Genomic DNA, 21,474 nt, shown 5'->3' on the forward strand with positions numbered 1-21,474 from the left:
TTAAGTAGTACACTGACCAGGAAAAGTTAAATCACTATCAGTTGACTTATTGAATTGAAACATATTTCCGGATGAATCGTTTCAGGGTAGATAGACTCTGAACCCACCCTGGGCATTTTTTGGTCAAGAGGATGAATTATACGGTAACCATAGTCCATAGGTTCTAGAATATTGCTTTGCATCTATTCGGCCTATCTGGTCGTCGGGTCCCATTGCTAGATGGTTACTTCGATTAGTGGAGAAAGTGTTCTTGTACTACCGGCTTAGGTTCGAACCTGTGAGGTCACATGCTTAGAAGTTTCTGGATTGATCAAATGGCTGATTGACGATTGAGAATCGTATAGAGGTAAAATAGTGAATGTGATTGACTAATTGCCCTAAGCAATTGTTGCTTGGAGAAGTTAATTGGTGATTGGATCACTGATTAGACTCAATTTGATTGAGTAATATAGATTGGGCTTGACCAAATTCAAATATGATTTGAAATTGGTAAAACCGTAATTGATACCAAAATTGGTTTGGTGAAAATGTCTAATTTATCCTGATAGTCAACTTTAAAGACCACGCAATAGCACATATCTAGTAGGATAGTGATTACGGGTATCGATCCACAGGGATTGGGGTACAATTGTTTTCTTAAAAAAATATTTAAAAGGAAAAGTTTGTGAAGAAAATTAAACTAAGAAATTTAATAAAAGAAAATGCAATTAAAAGGATATCAGTTTAGGGAACCTAGGGCAGGGAATTCACCACTAACATCGGAACAAGGGTTATTTGTATTTTAATTTATTCTTGGATAAACATGCAAATTGGCTACAAGCCTAATAAGTATTTAAATAGAAATTCACAAAAGTAATTTGGGAATAATCCATCTTCAGTTGGCATGAAATGTCTACCCTAAACTAATGTGGCAGGACACTACATCTTCCTTAAGCATGAACTATCTCATATTTACTTAGTGATCATGAAGAACAGTTGTATAAACGTAATATTTAAAATCACAGAAATTAAATATGAGATGAAATAAAATATTCATTAAGAGCAAAATAAAGTTTATACAACTCTAAGAATAAAAATCAAAAATACAAAACCCTTAGCCCTTTGTTAGGGCTGCATCTGGCCCTAGAGAGGAGATCAGCCTTCCATGAAATCGTGGGCGACAGCAGCAGTGGCACAGCAGCAGGCTCCCATTTCTTCTTTTCTTCCTCCCTTCCCTGGATCTCTCCTTCCTTCTCTAGCAATTCATTATTTTTTTCGAAGGCATTCCCAAAAAGACCCAAACTTCTCTCCCTCCTTTGTTTCCCGTGGGACTCCACCTCCGAAGAGCTTCGTTCATGGGGTCCGTCTCCTCCCCTTTTATAGCTGCAAGCTCCCCCTCCCTCCTCCTCTATTTCTTCACGTAGGTGGGAGGATAAGCTCGGATGCCGTGAAGCTTGGGAGGATGAAGATGAACACGGGATAAAATGCTTGATTTTTGGAGAAGTTAACCTCTGTTCTGTTGGGATGCAGGAGATGTGATCATCGCATGGACTCATTCACTTGAGCAGGAGATGCTGGAAAAATTCGAGATGCAGAGATGGGAAAAGGATGTGATCCATTCTAGAGTTAATCCGAACGGGATATGAGGAAGAAATTTGGGATTAATCTGGCAGAAGGTTGGCTTGATTTGCGAATGGGATGAGGATGCAGGGGATTCGAAGAACGAAATGATGGGCTGGATGCGAATGGATGTAGCTGGGAGATGGGTGGATCACGGGAGGATGAACTCGATTCGGTTGGGAACAGGGGAGATGTTCCATGGGATTTGGCAGCTTGGGTGTTGGATAAAGATAGAAGTTTGTTTGGCAAGCATCGCGGGAGGAGCTGTTCCGTGGGATATTGGGACTTGATTCTGAAATAGGGGAAGAACACGTGAAGCTTGAATGCGAGTGGATGTGGGGGTTGGAGCTTATCCAGGAACAAGAGGAAGGGCAGACGATTGGATTGGTTTGAGAGTGTCACGACCCCCGCCCCGTTCCCGGCGGGCCGCCGCGACGGTCCTAGGGTGCGGGTAGGCATAAGGCCACCAGCCACCGCGTAGAACCCTACTACCTATCAATCATCAATAAATCTTGAAAATTTTGGCATGATACATGCACAAAATGATCACCTTTCCTATGGTGACCTGTCAGGATTATCTCAATACATATAACACACTACCTGTCAGAGCAGTAATCACATAATCTGTCACATAATAAACCTGGACAATATATAGCAATACATTATCACAGGCACACAACTGATCTGCACACACACATATATATACATGCTTCCCAATCCATCCATGGTCAACCCATATCCACAACAGGATCTATGACTGTAACTATACACTATATACAACAGAAGGTTTATAATACACCAAAAGGGTATAAACCTCTATCTACATTATACTATACTATGGAGCGGCACAGCTAACAGGCAATCACTAATCCTGCTCCTCTCTATACAATACCTGCCCTGCAATCAAAAACACCAAACTGGGGAGTGAGTATATAAATACTCAGTGAGTGGAGTAGAGAGTACTATGCACATGAGACCAGATATAATCATGGCTCGAGGTGAAATCTCAAGATCAATAACAAGATGAACATGAACTCAACATAAAGAATATGGAGTAAATCATCAATATCACCACAATCAATATCAACTCATCTGAAGCATATATGGAATAATCAAGTCAACATATATGCTACTCATGAATATGTTCAACAGGTCATAGTACTGAATCATATAAATCAGGTGTCAATAGGCTGAATCATCAACAAGACAGCTATCGGGAGGTGGGTTTTACGCCCCAGGCGAACCAGCAACAACTCCCTACTGCCATATGCATACATCGAATATGACACCACACCAATATGTAAATCATCACTAGACAGCTGTCGGAAGGTGGGTTTTACGCCCCAGGCGAACCAGCAACAACTCCCTACTGTCACATGCATATGCAGGATAAGACACCATACTGATAACATAAATGCTAGACAGCTATCGGGAGGTGGGTTTTACGCCCCAGGCGAACCAGCAACAACTCCCTACTGTCATATGCATATGCAGGATAAGACACCACACTGATCATATAAATGCTGGCCAGTATCCAGAACAGAAATCCATCTCACATCTACATACTAAACGGCACCTCGCGGGAATTCTACATCCGCGGAAAGCCATACTGCACCTCGCGGGGTCTTACTATGCCCGGCGGCAAGCAGAATATAAGTCGTAGGACCGGCCGATCCTACGCCTAGGGCCGTGTCCCCCCCTAGGAAGGGACTGGGCTCCGCCCACCCAGAAGGCTACTATGTGCACAAAGGCCGATGTTCAACCCCATCGACTATAGGTGTCCTGCGATACTGCCAAGCCATGCATAAATGCCATAATGCACCCTCCCAATACTCTACTAAAAAGGAGTATAATCAAGATTACCACTCACTCGATCATGACGCAATCATAAACTAACATCAGGGTTAGGAGTGAGGGTCAAGAAAGTGCAATACAACTCAATATACTACTAAAAAGGCTCTACAAATCTTTGAAATGGAGGAAATGAAATCAATTTACAAAAGAAGTTATTTCACAATTTGGAACCAATTTAATTACTCATAAAAGAGTATAATCAAGCTACGACTCACAAGTCTTTAAAATAGAGGAAATGAAATCAATTTACAAAAGAAATCATTTCACAATTCGAAATCAATTTGATTACTCATCAACCCCTCGTAATTCCTCTCAATGTTCCCTCAAATGCATGTACAGAATAATCAAGCATGGAGAATCAAGATTATAGAGGAATCTACTACAATATCAATCAATATGCTCAAGTCGAATCAATTCACACTTGGCGACATTCATGAAAATGAATTAAGGATGCTCATGGTGCAAAGTACATGACTCCCACTCACCTGTCAATCCGGCACGGCCTCGATACGCCTCTAGAATTTTACAGTAGGCAGCAGGGGACTTCTTCCTCTTGTTCCCTAGCTTCTTGCCCAACTGTGACATGCATTTACAATACATTTAGTTTTGTATCAAGGGCTATAATCTACGTGCCAATTATAATATAGGGAACTTTAATTAATTCAACTCCCCCATTCCCTAAATCTTTTCTTTTCTTTTCTTTTTTTCTTTTTCTATTAATTAACTCGCCATTTATGTGTATTAGGGACTCCCTTGCATGAGTACAAGGTCCCTTTTAGCTTGATCTAGGCTTAATACTCTATTATAGCATGAAATCCCCTATTTTCCACCCGGATGAACAGTAACCCGGACCGACAGCCGGTTACTTCATCCCGGGTTTGATCCACTTTCCAGACTCCAAATTTGATGAAATTTTTACCTAACATTCTACACTCATAGAGGATTCCAAAGAGATAACATGCATCATCATCGGAGGCCGTTTGACCCCCTAAATAATTCGCCGAAGTTGGGACTTCGACACAGTTTTTCCGTAGTGCAGGAAAAATTTGTCAAAATCCGATTCTTCTTCTTTTAACCGCCTCTACAACCCTTATCCGACCCCTCTAGACTATATTCACCCTTTGTATAGCCTAATGTCATCAAAAGACTAGATAGGGATGGATATTTACCTTTTTCTTTTTTGAAAATCGAGGTCCTTGCGTAGAGGGGAAGGAGATCTACGTTCTTCCCTTCAGCTCGGAGCACAACCGGGATTCCTCTCCTCCTCGAATCCCCTTCCTCTTCTTCTTTCTTCTTCTTCTTCTTCTCTTTTTCTTTGTTTCTTTTCTCTCTGTGTTTCCACCGCCTGAGATTTCCCCCCTTCCTTCTCTTTCTCGGTTTCATTCCAACGCCACAGTAAAACCCCTCTTTAAATCACATCAAAGCACTATTCATCCTTTGTTTAATATTATTAAATTCCCATTTTGCCCCTAACACTTCAACATATCTACCGTTATGCCATTAACTTTTGATTCCTTCCAATTTTACCCCTTATATCAATTTTAAAGGACTATTCTATCCCTTTTTATATATAAAAAAAATTTGGGGTTATTACATCCTCCCCTCCTTATATAAAATTCGTCCTCGAATTTAAAAGAGTAAATTACCTGTCATAGCTGCATTCGATGTCTGTGCCTCCTGTGGATTTACCGTGAACACCCTTCCTTGCCCTCTGCCTACTGGAGCTGACAGTTGAGATGGTCCAGCACTCTGCTGTGATGTTTGTGCTTGACCTCTACCTCTGCCTACAGGCTCCCTACTACTAGGCCTGTCCATCTGCACAGAAGGATAGGATGCCAAAGGCACAAACTGCTGGGTGGCACCCTGCGGGCATTCTCTGACAAAATGACCCGGCTGTCCACATCTGTAGCACACTCCCTGACCCATTCTGCATCTGCCAGGGTGCTGCTTCCCACATATGCCACATACTGGCCATGATTGGAACCTAGATTCAGTTCTGGCCATAGTGACTGGAGGACGAGGTACTGATGGTAGAAAAGTATCTTGTGATTGACCTCTTTTCCTCCATTTCCTCTTACGTGGGACGGTGGAGCTAAGCGTACAGACTGCTCCATCGGGCCCTCCGAGAGATCTACTCCCTCAGATCTATCTCTACTGCTTTGCCCTTTCCCCATACTCATTTTCCTCTGTTCTCTTTCAGCTCTTTCCTCTTTGTTTCTGGTCTCCCACTGTTTTGCTTTATCAATCAGCCTAGATAAGGTGGGGACCTCTACTGCCAGTACTGCATTATAAAGCGGGGAAATCAGACCCCGCCTGAATCTTTCTATCCTGGCAGCTTCAGTGGGGATGATGTAAGGAGCATACTTCCCCAATCTAGTGAACTCACGAGCGTACTCAGATACGCTCATTCCGGGCATCTGCTTCAGCCTCTCAAACTGAAGAGCCCGATTCTGCCTCTCAACCGGAGACAAAAACTCATCCATCACTGCTTGCCTGAACTCTTCCCAGGTTGGAGGATTCCTACTGTACAATTTGTCCTCCACTTGTCTCTGGTACCAGCCCCAGGCATCTTTTTTCATTGTGAGCCCTACAAGTTCTATTGCCCTTGCATCAGAACAGGGCAGTCTCCGTATCATCTTTTCAGTCTCCTCCAGGAATCTCTGAGGATCTTCACCTTCTTCCCCCTTAAACTCTGGGGTTCTGAGCCTCAGAAATTTCTGTACAGTAATTCCCTCATCATCTAGAGCTCGCCTGGCCAAACTTCTTGGCACTGGTACAGGAGGTGGAATGGATACTACTGACGGGGCAGAAGATTTCCCCCGAGCAATCTGCTCCCTCAGAGCCTGATTCTCCGCCAGTAACTGTTCCATCAATGCATCTCTACTTCCTACATCTCCTTGATCATCAACCCTCCGTCTATCAGCAGGAGGAGGTTTTTCTCTTTAGGGCTCGACATGTGCGGAACCCGCATCCAATGCTATATCTGGCTCCATCCTCTTTCCAGGACGAGCAGGTCCTCTCCTTGGAGGTATTCTTTATATCTCTCTAAAAAGTCAAAAAGAGAGGATGGTCGTTACACACTGAGTCATGATATATTTTACTGAGTTGTAAATGACTCATAAAATAACATACAGAAAAATCCTATGCTCCATAGTATAATCCTATACTTAATCCTGACTCATCCTATTGCTCTGACAGGACTCTTGTTTAACCTTTGCTCTGATACCACCTCTGTCACGACCCCCGCCCCGTTCCCGGCGGGCCGCCGCGACGGTCCTAGGGTGCGGGTAGGCATAAGGCCACCAGCCACCGCGTAGAACCCTACTACCTATCAATCATCAATAAATCTTGAAAATTTTGGCATGATACATGCACAAAATGATCACCTTTCCTATGGTGACCTGTCAGGATTATCTCAATACATATAACACACTACCTGTCAGAGCAGTAATCACATAATCTGTCACATAATAAACCTGGACAATATATAGCAATACATTATCACAGGCACACAACTGATCTGCACACACACATATATATACATGCTTCCCAATCCATCCATGGTCAACCCATATCCACAACAGGATCTATGACTGTAACTATACACTATATACAACAGAAGGTTTATAATACACCAAAAGGGTATAAACCTCTATCTACATTATACTATACTATGGAGCGGCACAGCTAACAGGCAATCACTAATCCTGCTCCTCTCTATACAATACCTGCCCTGCAATCAAAAACACCAAACTGGGGAGTGAGTATATAAATACTCAGTGAGTGGAGTAGAGAGTACTATGCACATGAGACCAGATATAATCATGGCTCGAGGTGAAATCTCAAGATCAATAACAAGATGAACATGAACTCAACATAAAGAATATGGAGTAAATCATCAATATCACCACAATCAATATCAACTCATCTGAAGCATATATGGAATAATCAAGTCAACATATATGCTACTCATGAATATGTTCAACAGGTCATAGTACTGAATCATATAAATCAGGTGTCAATAGGCTGAATCATCAACAAGACAGCTATCGGGAGGTGGGTTTTACGCCCCAGGCGAACCAGCAACAACTCCCTACTGCCATATGCATACATCGAATATGACACCACACCAATATGTAAATCATCACTAGACAGCTGTCGGAAGGTGGGTTTTACGCCCCAGGCGAACCAGCAACAACTCCCTACTGTCACATGCATATGCAGGATAAGACACCATACTGATAACATAAATGCTAGACAGCTATCGGGAGGTGGGTTTTACGCCCCAGGCGAACCAGCAACAACTCCCTACTGTCACATGCATATGCAGGATAAGACACCACACTGATCATATAAATGCTGGCCAGTATCCAGAACAGAAATCCATCTCACATCTACATACTAAACGGCACCTCGCGGGAATTCTACATCCGCGGAAAGCCATACTGCACCTCGCGGGGTCTTACTATGCCCGGCGGCAAGCAGAATATAAGTCGTAGGACCGGCCGATCCTACGCCTAGGGCCGTGTCCCCCCCTAGGAAGGGACTGGGCTCCGCCCACCCAGAAGGCTACTATGTGCACAAAGGCCGATGTTCAACCCCATCGACTATAGGTGTCCTGCGATACTGCCAAGCCATGCATAAATGCCATAATGCACCCTCCCAATACTCTACTAAAAAGGAGTATAATCAAGATTACCACTCACTCGATCATGACGCAATCATAAACTAACATCAGGGTTAGGAGTGAGGGTCAAGAAAGTGCAATACAACTCAATATACTACTAAAAAGGCTCTACAAATCTTTGAAATGGAGGAAATGAAATCAATTTACAAAAGAAGTTATTTCACAATTTGGAACCAATTTAATTACTCATAAAAGAGTATAATCAAGCTACGACTCACAAGTCTTTAAAATAGAGGAAATGAAATCAATTTACAAAAGAAATCATTTCACAATTCGAAATCAATTTGATTACTCATCAACCCCTCGTAATTCCTCTCAATGTTCCCTCAAATGCATGTACAGAATAATCAAGCATGGAGAATCAAGATTATAGAGGAATCTACTACAATATCAATCAATATGCTCAAGTCGAATCAATTCACACTTGGCGACATTCATGAAAATGAATTAAGGATGCTCATGGTGCAAAGTACATGACTCCCACTCACCTGTCAATCCGGCACGGCCTCGATACGCCTCTAGAATTTTACAGTAGGCAGCAGGGGACTTCTTCCTCTTGTTCCCTAGCTTCTTGCCCAACTGTGACATGCATTTACAATACATTTAGTTTTGTATCAAGGGCTATAATCTACGTGCCAATTATAATATAGGGAACTTTAATTAATTCAACTCCCCCATTCCCTAAATCTTTTCTTTTCTTTTCTTTTTTTCTTTTTCTATTAATTAACTCGCCATTTATGTGTATTAGGGACTCCCTTGCATGAGTACAAGGTCCCTTTTAGCTTGATCTAGGCTTAATACTCTATTATAGCATGAAATCCCCTATTTTCCACCCGGATGAACAGTAACCCGGACCGACAGCCGGTTACTTCATCCCGGGTTTGATCCACTTTCCAGACTCCAAATTTGATGAAATTTTTACCTAACATTCTACACTCATAGAGAATTCCAAAGAGATAACATGCATCATCATCGGAGGCCGTTTGACCCCCTAAATAATTCGCCGAAGTTGGGACTTCGACACAGTTTTTCCGTAGTGCAGGAAAAATTTGTCAAAATCCGATTCTTCTTCTTTTAACCGCCTCTACAACCCTTATCCGACCCCTCTAGACTATATTCACCCTTTGTATAGCCTAATGTCATCAAAAGACTAGATAGGGATGGATATTTACCTTTTTCTTTTTTGAAAATCGAGGTCCTTGCGTAGAGGGGAAGGAGATCTACGTTCTTCCCTTCAGCTCGGAGCACAACCGGGATTCCTCTCCTCCTCGAATCCCCTTCCTCTTCTTCTTTCTTCTTCTTCTTCTTCTCTTTTTCTTTGTTTCTTTTCTCTCTGTGTTTCCACCGCCTGAGATTTCCCCCCTTCCTTCTCTTTCTCGGTTTCATTCCAACGCCACAGTAAAACCCCTCTTTAAATCACATCAAAGCACTATTCATCCTTTGTTTAATATTATTAAATTTCCATTTTGCCCCTAACACTTCAACATATCTACCGTTATGCCATTAACTTTTGATTCCTTCCAATTTTACCCCTTATATCAATTTTAAAGGACTATTCTATCCCTTTTTATATATAAAAAAAAATTTGGGGTTATTACAGAGAGGATCTCGGAGGTTGGAGTTGGATCACGGAAGAAGGGGAACTGGGATGAACTCACGGAAAAGGATGTACGTGAAACAGGGGATGGGAAGCTGGGATCTCGGAAAGATAAAGCTGGACGTTGGGAGATTCAGCTGGGAGGAGATTTTTGGAATGCAGAAGGGATTAGGATGCTGGGAAGATATGCGGAGGAGAAGATATAGCTTTATTCATGGACGTGGAAGGAATCCGAAGGAGGTTTCCTGGGAGATGGCTGGTTGCAAACGGGATTAGATTTGTTCCTTGGACATGGGAGTTTGGTCACGGTTGGCTGTGATGTGCGGGAAGAATAGAATCATGAGACATGGCGGTCGGCTGAGAACTTGTCCATTTGGCTGATGGTTGATCCGTGAGATAAGGAGGATCTCAGATGTTGGGACTTGATGGATGGCTGAGATGACTTGCAGTTGGAGTTGTGGTATAGTAGCTTAGATATGGCTAGGGCACGGAACAGGGGAGAAAATACGTGAACTTGGGGTGGCCATGTGTTGAAAAGAAAATTGGTGTCGACTTTAATTGGTTGGGAAGATCCGATTCATGGGGTGCATGCGATTTGGGTTCAGGGGTTATCCCAGATGAATTTGATTCGACCTGCATACATTAGATGGACCAATAAAATCAAGCAAAATCAAATTATTTTTAATAATGCAATGATGAAGGTAATTCAATTTTTTAGTTGAATTTGCAAAATATCTGAATTAAAATAATGATAAGTGCTATGAATAAGATATTAATTTATGCATTATTTAGCACTTATCATATCCCCAACCAAATCAGATTTGGCTTGAGTCAAATTGGATTGAAATCAATTATGATCCTAGTGTGACTAGGACTCCCTTCCCTTTGTGGGACCGACATACTGTATGTGGGACCCACGTCCTGCCTAGGTGGGACCCACAACTGTATGTGGGACCCACGTCCTGCCTAGGTGGGACCCACATACTGTATGTAGGACCCATGTCCTGCCTTGGTGGGGCCCACATACTGTATGTGGGACCCACATTCCGACCGCCCGTTCTTAAGTATATTCTTGCTTGCTTGTGTGACATGTGGCAGGCCTGGACACCTCACACTCCTTCTGATGTCATCCATGACCTCATCTGCCTCATGAGATCATCTATGACATCGCCCTCCAGGCCACCTCACCCCTTTGCATGCGTGATATGTGGCGGAGCAGGATACCTCTTTTGCTTGCATGTGTGACATGTGGCAGGCCTGGATACCTCACACTCCTCCTGAGGTCATCCATGACCTCATCTGCCTCATGAGGTCATCCATGACATCGCCCTCCAGGCCACCTCACCTCTTTGCATGCGTGACATGTGGCGGAGCAGGACACCTCATTTTCTTGCATGTATGACATGTGTCCTGGCAGGACACCTCATCGGACACCTCATAGGGACACCTCACCCTCTTCTTGGCCTATAAATAGGCCACCCCTCTTCCTTCTTCTCTACATCAAAAAGAGGACTAGAGAAAGAGAGTGAGAGGAGAGAAAAGCTCTAAAGGTGAAAGCCCAAGAAGGAGTTCTTGAGCTATGAAGGTCCATCTTCTTCCTTCTTCTCCACCTTCTACCTCCCTGCAAGCTAGCACTCTCCGGGAAGTTGATCATTCCGGAGCTTCGCATGGACGAGTCATCGAGGTCGGACGTTTGTGTGGCTGCGAAGCATCCTTGAAGGTACCTCCTTCTAAAGGTAAGAGATCTGATCTCTTTTACGGTTGAGATATGATCTCAATCTTCAAATCACAAGAAGTTGTGATTTATGCATATTTATTTGAATCACACAATCCTCGGGATCTGAGGGCATTGTGATATTTGGTGTCAAAGCAAAGGATTAGTAGTGACTATCCGATTTTTGAAAACTCTTACGCGTGATCGTGTGACGAAGCGTGGCTCTCCACCCAGAGGCTCATATGATGAGTGCTTTGATAGGCACGCGCGGGTGTCACCCTATGTATTGGGACTGAGCCCGCGCCACATGTGATGTGTAGTTGAAAACTGTCTTCGACTGGTACCAGAGTCAAAATATCTAAAATATCAAGCATGTTTTGGGTTAAAATGTTTAACCGTTCTTTCCGCATAAAATTTTCTGAAATTCATGCTTAGCCCTCTGCACGCACACCATCAGTGGTATCAGAGCCCGTCCAGGTTCTTTGTGATATCAAATATCTATGCAAGATGTGATCTTTTACATATGATGTAAACTGATTATATTATTTCATTATGTTATTCATATGATGAATGAACATGTTTGTTTGCATGATTAACTTGAATCTTAAAAGTGTTTTAAGGATTTAAAGTTATGGAGCATGCAAAACAAAGATAAGACATGAATAATGTAATATACTTAATTATGAATTGAGTAATGATATAGATCCTGGACTTTAAATGTGATTTGAATGTCTAAGATATTGCATAATTCATGGGGTAATGGGTTAGGTAAATAAAATCCAATTGATTTGGACTCAATGGTTGAAATCAAACTTGGAAGAGTAGTTGATCTAATCTAATTTGAGTTGTTTCTTAGATTGGGTCAAGATTACTCTTGATCTTTGCAATAGTTGTAGTTGATCAAGTCCATGTCTTTGATTAGACCAAATGGATGTTGATTTAGGCTTCGTGGTTGAGCTTGAGTTATGATATTGATCGAATTGAAATTGATAAACCAGTTGGTGCCAAAGGTAACTGTAATCAGTAGGTTTTTAATTGGGAGCTACTTGTTGGGTTTCGGTCCAGTCAAGTTAATGGCATACCCTTCCGCTGATCTCACTTACCTGGTCATCTTTGTGAAGCTTTTTTGATCAGATCTCTGATTGACTCTAATTAACCCATGCCTGTAAGAAAATCAGTTGGACTGATTTAGGTACACTAACTTGAATCTATTTCCTATGATACCTGACTTATGAAGTCAGTGGGAGGATTTGGATTGAGTCAGCTTTTTATTATAAAAATCCTCTAAATTATTAGGTTCATAAAATGATATGGTTAATGGAGATGGCCACGTCATAGCCTTCCATTAGTTGTGTGATAATGAGTCCAATGCGTCTATATACATTGGAGGCGCGTGCGCGCACTGGTGCGTATCGGCCATTGGAATTGTCAAACAATAATGATGAGTCAGTTGCAACTATTGGAATGGATGGTCCGGTTGGATACCGGCCAAAGTCGGGCTTGACCATCTATTAGATAGTTTGCATTGATTGAAAGAATAGATGCCCTACAAGCCAATCGCAATATGTATTGCGAAGGGTTTTCTTTCGATTTTCCAAATCATATACATGACATTTAAATATAAATAAAGGCATTGTGTTTTATCATATGCTGTTGATTATATTTGTGATAAACCCCTTAGATTAGGACAATGGTTTTGAGGCTATGATGAGATCATACCAGTGAGACCTAAAATTCTAAAATCCTAATCTTAAATATTCCCAGTCGTTGGTACATTGAGTCGGAGATCAATATTATCGGAAAGACTGGCACATCTTATGTATGTTCGATGTAGAGGGTGATTGATCTTACAATCACTTGTATGAGACACTAATACAAAAATATGGGTGCTCATTAGAGGAATGAGTTCACTAAATTGACCAGCCATGAGAACATCTTATGGATTTTTACTTAATTGTCAAAAGATAAATCTTATAGTGGGAGTTGTGCAAGTGATCCTTAGATCTGAGATCACTATGGTACCTTGTGCACTTGAACCTATGTTTTGGTTTACCCTCATTCACAACATTGCGTTGTGTACGGGGTATTTTGGATATGGTGAATTTTGTACGAAGGTTGTGAGTAGGTCAACAAGGAATCAGTCACTTCTAGTGAGAGAAGGTAACATCCTACTTACTCTAATCTTATGATGATTTAAGAAGCCTTTGATCAAAGCAAAATAAAAATTAGAAAGAGTTTCTAATGTTTCATTGTTTGAATTATCATATAAAAGATTGAGAGAGACATGAATAAGTGATTGAGTTTGATATTGATCCATACTCATGCACTTATTCAAGATGTAATATGACTGAGGGATTGAATTGCACGGTAACTTGCCACTGAAGGGTATGTTTGGATTTGTCCAATACATTCTTCATCTTCTGGATAGACATGATACGTTGCTAGACGTCAATCTTGTCTTGTGGGTTGATTGGACCAAAGAGTTTGATTAGATCAAAGCATCAGAAAGGTTCTGATTGCTAAGTCAGGTTTAGCACTGAATTGGACCTAAATTGGATTAGAGGTATTCTAATCAAGTTAGGTCAACTTGCACATACACCTACTGCTGGCTAAGATAAGGAACCCAATGTGTCACACACAAGAAAACTTATCAAGGGTCTAATTGGATTAGATCATGTTTGCAAGATAAACATCTTAGCAGGTGTTGCAAACCCTAGCTCCTAATTCAAATTAAATTTGAATCTGATTCTTAGATTAGGTTGATCTAATATGTTTAGATCATGACCTAATATGGGTTAGCCAAGAGTTGGAACTCATTTGGCTTTAATTAGACTTGATTTGATTAGGTTTAATGTTTCCTTTAAGTTGGTTAAACCCAATTGGATTGGGTTTGATAAGGCCTTCACTTCTGGACCATTGATCGCTCCTCGGATGAAGGATCTGGTCAACTGGTTGGCGCCTTCATCTGGACCATTGGATGGCTTCCTGGATGAAGGATTTGGTCCACTGGTTGGCGCCTTATTCTGAACCATTGGATGGCTTCCTGGATGTAGGATCTAGTCCACTGGTCAGCGCCTTATTCTAGACCATTGGATGGCTCCCTGGATGAAAGATCTGGACCATTGCTCAGCGCCTGAATCTGGACCACTGGATGGCTCCCTGGATGAAAGATCTGGACCATTGCTCAGCGCCTGAATCTGGACCATTGGTGATGGCATCTTACTTCTGGACCATTGGATGGCATCCTGGATGATGATGCCTTGATCTGGACCATTAGATGGTGCCTAGATCTGGGCCATTAGCTTTGGTTCCCTGCATTTGGGCCCTTGGATCATCAGGATTTAAGAGGAAGACGTGAGAAAGAAGCGTATCATTAGATACGGCTTTTTCTAAAGCTTGATACACCTCCCTCTCTCTCTTGTTGGCACCCTCTTATCACACTCTTTGATGCATGAAGGGATGGATAGGATGCATCCCTTCACATCTATGAATAGGGAGCCATTCCACCATATTCTTCATTCCAACTCCACCGCATCTCTCTCCCTTATCCCTTCTTTCTTACAACTCTTTGTCTCTTTATAGCATTGCTTCTAGAGTATCCTAAGCCAAGACAAGGAGGTCTTCTTTAGGACAAAAAATATTAGAAGTGATTTAGAAAGGTGAAAGAAAAATAAGAGAGGAGAGAAAGCAAGCCAATTTAAATCTTTTGGAAGGATTTAGCATTAAGGATCAAAAAATCTTTGGAGCTAATGTCTTGATCGAGTTTCCATGTGGATCACCGTTGGAGGGCGGACACTTGGACGCCTCGTGGAGATTCTACAAACTTGAATTTAGCATTACAGGTATTCTTCTATTTCAGCATTTATATTTATATTGTTTGATTGTTACCATTAAGATGATCTAGGCTTATAAGGATTTCATGTTAAGGGACTTTATTAAGAAATTTTTAAAATCTCTAGCTTCTGCTGCCCATCATGACATGATCGAAACCCTTCAGTGGTATCAGAGCAAAGGTCCAAGAGTTGTGATCGATCTCTGGGAACTCTCACACGTGATCGTGTGATGAAGCGTGGCTCTCCGTTCGGAGGCGTATAGAGATGCATGCTTCGATAGGTATACATGGGTGTCACCCTATTTTTAATAGGACCGAACCCATGTAGGAGTGGAGACTCTCCCTTCAGTGGTATCAGAGCCGTCCTTAATTGGTTCAATCAAATAATTATGCATGATGTATGATTATTAATTTACTATGAGATAGTAATGTCATATGCTTAGTGAAATGCTGAAATGTATGATTGATATATGATATGATATGTAATAAAATGTCATGATATGAAATTTTTCATATGAAGATATGTTGAAACATGTTAATTGATTCAATCAATTGCTTATGATTTATACATGCTATGAGATAGCCATTATGCATGATAGTTTATTTTAGACATGTTAAATATATGTTACAATTAAAAGAATGTGCTAGAGACCAGTTATCCCTCAATAAAAATTATATTAAGTCATAGTGTTGAAAAACTTTGAGCTAACCCATTCTAGAACAATTAATCTAATTGGTGTCTAAGGAAAGGACTAAAGGTGGTTCTCTAATTAGGACCTTACTCTCTAAGTAAGGAGAGCCTCCCACCTGCTTACCTGGCCAATTGTTTGATTGCCTATTATGGATAAGCTTAATGTTGATAAAACACTACTCTTAGCCTTCCTTCATGCCTTGACATTATTATGTCAAGATCCATGCTAGTTTGTTGTGCAACCACAAGACTTGCAATGGGGACTGATGTTATACTATTTTGGTGCATAGAGATGCTTATGACATATTTTAATATGTTGCTTTGTTGTGCAACCACAAGAGCAATATTATTTGAATATGATTGTATGAAAATGAAGGGTTTGACTTAATTAAAACATTATAGTTTGTTGTGCACCACAAGGCTATAAGTGTTTTAAGAGGACAGGATAAAGTTGAGAATTGCATGAGATGCAATTGGAAAGAGTTTCCTACCTTTGAACTCATAAGGGTTTGTTGTGTAACTACAAGGCTTTTATGAAGAATTAGGATCTCAACCCTATTAAGAAAAGTTAGATTTTCTCGTTTATCATAAGAGAGGGCTATGATATTCGATAAAATAGTGGGAGTAACAATTAGATAAAGTCCTAGTCTAATTGTATATATGTCATCATGATTGATCTGTTTATGTTAGTTTTGTTTGTTATATATGTAGAATAAAATTCTGCATTAATGGCATCTTCACTATCACTAAGAGGCATCTTAGATGCCAACAAATTGACCGGTTCAAACTATGTGGACTGGTTGAGGAATTTAAAGATTGTACTCACTCAGGAGAAAATTTCCTACATCTTTGAAACCTCTGATCTTGGATTAATAGGGGATGATGCTACTAAAAGTAGTAAGATAAAGAGGAAGAAAGAAAAGAAAATCTTTGGATCAAATACCTGTTTCCATTGCGGCAAGGAAGGCCACTGGAAAAGAAATTGCACGAGTTTTTTTGCAACTGTAAAGCCTGATGCAAGAGTTGCATCAGAAGGTATGTTTATGTTACATGCCAGTTTGTCATTAAGTTCTTCAAATTCATGGGTATTGGATACCGGCTGTGGTTTTCATATATGCAAGGCATTGCATGGACTATAAAAAATTAGAATTTTGAAGAAAGGTAACTTCGAGCTTTATGGTGCTGGAGGAGACTGATGAGAGCACAAAAGTGCAATCGTCAGACCATTTTAATTAGTATTTTAGCTAATTATTAATAATAAAATTAACTAATTAACGTGGTATTTGCGTTTGAGTGCAGTAATCCAAGAGACCCAATAACATTGGGTTTGAGCCCAATGCCCGGCAGCCCGAGCTCAACAAATTTCCTAGCTGCCATGCATGCATGAAATCCCAGCCGTCCACGTCTCATCCGAACCTGCATCCAATAAAACATCACGACCATCAACCGTCCGTATCAGCAGCCGTCCGCGTGCAACCCCCAAGCATCTCCCACGTCCGCTCCTCCCAGTAGTCAGCATTTTTCATGCACGCCCCATTCCTCGTCAGCCATGAAGCATCCTGTGATCGCGTCTGGCTCCACCCTCTTCCGAAAACCCAGCAACCTCCCATGCCCGTCCGACTGCAAGCGGGATCCAAGCATCGCGTCCAGCCATCCCGCCGATCACGACTGCAGCTCCTCCGCCTTTGCTCCCTTCCGTTTCCGCATCCAAGCATGCGTGGCATTCAACCTCCAGCCCTTCATCCGAATCAAAGATCTCAGCCTCATCCGTCCGTGATCCACCTCTTCCGCAACGTTCCAGCAACAAGCCGTGATCGGCTCCTCCATTCCAGCTGTCGGCATTCAACGCCCAAATCCCAGCGCCCCAGCCGTCTCCCCCTTTCGGATTCGTCCAGCCTCCTCCGTCCCAGCCGCTCGTGAAGCACCTCATCCGCGCCGGATCTTCACCCGTTTCAGTCTCCCAGCGTCACGCGATTCATCCCAAGACTGCGCAGCCCGGACAATCCTCTCAATGTAATCAGAGGGGGGTGGATGACCTATTTAAGAGTGGAGGAATAGGGAAGAAGGAGTGCACGGTTGGGGTGGAGACCAAGAAATAGAGGAACCAAGGAAAGGGCTCTCGGTCGGCTGGTCCAAGGAGGAAGAAGAACCAAGAACAGAGTGCTCTGTTCTTGGAAAGAAAGAAAAAAAAAGAAAGAAGAAAGATTAGTTTATGTCAAAGTCCCACCGTGGGAAAGGAAGGGATTTTCTCAGTTTCATTTTATTTTTCTATTTGCAGAAGAAAGGAGCATTAGGCTTCATCTTCAAGTTTTTTTTTTACTTTTTGTAATCATTTTTTTTTGAGATCAATCAATTTTCTTCCATGCAATCTTTGTTCTAGGTTCAGTTTAATTTCTATCTTTTTTTATGCAATCCATTAATTTTCTTTTTTATGCAATTCGTGTCTAAGTTTTAATTTAATTTCTCCAATTTATCTTATGTGTTTTGAAATTCTTAGTTTTAAGATAACTCTGAAATTAGTCTTTGCTGTTTGATTGGCGATTTTAATTTATATTCTGTTTTTAGAAATCGACCCCTACTCTGCATCATATTTCAATTGCAAAGTTTTCTTTCTTCCTTTTGTTTATTTTCAAATAAGAAACATTCTTTGGTAGACTATAGAATCATTCAACATCCTCAAAGTAATGTTTTTATTCTATCATTCAAAAATTGATTTCGAATCCGAGTGAACATTTTAATTTTTATGCAACTCCAATCGCCTCCCTGTGGATCGACCTCTTACGACCACTATTCTTCGAGTAGAAGAGGTAAGAGTAAATTAAATTTAAAACTTTATTTGCCGGTTCTAACAACGATCTGTTTAGCATAATTTTTAGGTAAACAGGAATCGCACAACAAAACTTTGGCTCCGTTGCCGGGGAGGAAAATCGAGAAGCAAGAACGATCACGAAGATCAAATCGGATTTTGGATGCCCGGAGTGAACGCACTCCGGTAGTAAGTTTTTATTTTTATTTTTATTAATTGTTCTTATTTTGATAATTTCTAGTTAATAATTTCGTAGTTATTAAATTCTGAAATTTGAAATTCGAAATTTAAAATTCAAAAAAAAAATTCCAAAATTCCAAAATTCAAAAAAAATTTAAATTCAAATTTGAATTATGAGATTCGAAATTTGAAATTTAAAAAGAAAAAAAAATTAAATCAAAAAAAAAAATTTAAAAAAATTATTATTTTTGCTAGTAATTGATAGGGTGCAATCCTCCGAGGTTATCATACCTCTATTGGGGCTCCTCACGGAGTAATCTCCAGAGCTTATTCAACGGGCATTCGGAGATTTACTGACACATAAGGATTGTGTTTAGTTTACATTCAAGTTATTGCTATATAAAAAAATAATTTAAGGACAAAACCCATTAAAAAGATAAGGTCACCTGTCCTTAGCCCAAAAATCACCACCTTGCATACATATCCTAAGCCAAATTAAATTAAAATCAAATTAGACGTTGGCCTTAGGGTTTTCGAGCTCAATTAGGCTCTTGGAAAGAAGTGGCTGAAAGCCACTCCAGTGAGAATTTAGTACTTGGTGATGTCTGGGAAAGTTTTACAACAGTGAGAACTGTTACGGGTATTGTGGTATCGGTGTATCCCTTCTGACACCACCACACACCCCGGGACTTTCCTGATCACTGGTTACTGGATCGCTTAACTGGTAAGCTCAAGCTTAATCTGAAAGGGAGATTAGGAGCTGTCTAATCTAGGAGAGAATTTCAGAAACTTTTTAACCTGATAAATCTCTGTGCAACTAGATTAAAAGCTATTAAACCTTTTTTTTAACCTCAAGATTAAAGAGCCAATCCATTGTGTGGTGTTGATTGTGGTCATCTTGGTCTAGCCTTTCTTCTTATCTTTTAGAATTTCGTTTAAAAATCGAGTCTAATTAAGTTGTGGAAAATGTATGCATGGTAGAAGGTCATTAAGGGATAAGTTAACCCCATTTGATCCTGAGATTGACAGAACTTTTCATCACAACCTGCGAACTGTAAACCAACCGTCGATCTCTACAATGGGTGAACATATTAGAACTTTGAATGAGTTGTTTGCACCCGCATCTGCTAGTCCCCCTACTTGCATAGTATTACCAATCAATAATGCAGCCCAATTCGAGATTCGGGCTGCAACAATAAACATATTACCCAAGTTTCATGGGTTCGAGAGTGAACAACCCTACGTTCATCTAAACAAATTTTTGACAATCTGTCAAACGTTTAGAAATCAAAACTTAGATGAAGAGGGTATTAAATTAAGGTTGTTTTCCATGACTTTAGAGGATCATGCTGCTGCATGGCTGTATTCCCTTGCTTCAAATTCCATCACATCATGGGAACAACTATCTAGGAAGTTCATGGCTAAGTTCTATCCCATGGTAAAAACTGAAAAAATTAAGGATGCCATCAGAACCTTTAGAGGAAAATCTAAGGAGGAATTTTTCCAACTTTGGAAAAGATTCCATGATCTTTTGGTCAAGTGCCCGCACCATGGGCTTGACAAGGCTGATCTAGTACATTTCTTTTATAAAGGACTACCTCCGGCACATAGAAACATGATCGAGTCCATGCACAAAGGTAGGTTCATGAACCAAACCCCGGATCAAGCCTATGAATTTCTTGTTGACTTAGCCGAGAACGCCCAAAATTGGAGTAGCTATGGTGAGGAAGTAAATAGAGATGAGTTCGGATCTAGAAAACCAGGCAATTATGAAATGAAAGTAGACCCAGAACTAAAAAATGTCATGTCCAATCTGGTGACTGGAATGAACAACTTAAGCAAAAAGTTTGATGCTTTCACTGTTTTCACTAGCTCAAGTTCATATAAAGAGTTAAATCCCGTCATGAAAGTGGATCACGAGTCACAAAGTTTATGTATCTTGTGTAACAGTTCTGAGCATCTAGTGGAGTGTTGTCCTAGTTTACCCAACATTAAGGCTGAGCAGGCAAATACTCTAAACTCATATAGTGCCTTCAAGAAGCCCACTCCCAATTCATTCAGCCCAGTCTACCACCCTGATAATAGGTTCCATCCAAATTTCTCATACAAGCAAAATGAACCTATTCAACATCAAGGTGGTCCACCAGGTTTTCAAAAGAATTTTTCCAGGATAGGTTCCTCACAAATAAACCAATCATTGGCTCCACCTATTCCTACTTATAGTGCCCCTATCCCTCAGCAAACTACATCATTGGAAGCCATGATGGCTAACATGATGAAGCAGCAACAAGACTTCATCCAACAGCAACAACAGACCAACATGGCTCAAACCCAGACTAACTAATTCCATGCGCAAGCGATTGCAAAACTTGAGGTTAGTCTAAGTCAAATAGCAAACTCTCTAGGGGATAGAAAGAAAGGTGAACTACCTAGTCAGCCAGTGCCTAACCCTAGTAGGCAACAGAATCAAGGGCCGAGAGGCCAGTTTCAGATTGATTCTAATGGAAACCCTAC

The 21,474-nt window shown here is 41.0% G+C and overlaps 1 long non-coding RNA gene across 1 annotated transcript; it reads left to right on the forward strand.

The window, feature by feature from the left end:
* Positions 1-16,507: 16,507 nt before the first annotated feature.
* On the forward strand, positions 16,508-18,342 carry LOC120108616. The gene is made up of 2 exons (XR_005509898.1): positions 16,508-17,009; positions 17,274-18,342. It is a non-coding gene; the product is annotated as an uncharacterized LOC120108616 (long non-coding RNA).
* The last annotated feature ends 3,132 nt before the right edge of the window (positions 18,343-21,474 follow it).

Source organism: Phoenix dactylifera, unplaced genomic scaffold (assembly GCF_009389715.1).
Source record: "Phoenix dactylifera cultivar Barhee BC4 unplaced genomic scaffold, palm_55x_up_171113_PBpolish2nd_filt_p 001431F, whole genome shotgun sequence".
NCBI classification, from domain to species: Eukaryota; Viridiplantae; Streptophyta; class Magnoliopsida; order Arecales; family Arecaceae; genus Phoenix; species Phoenix dactylifera.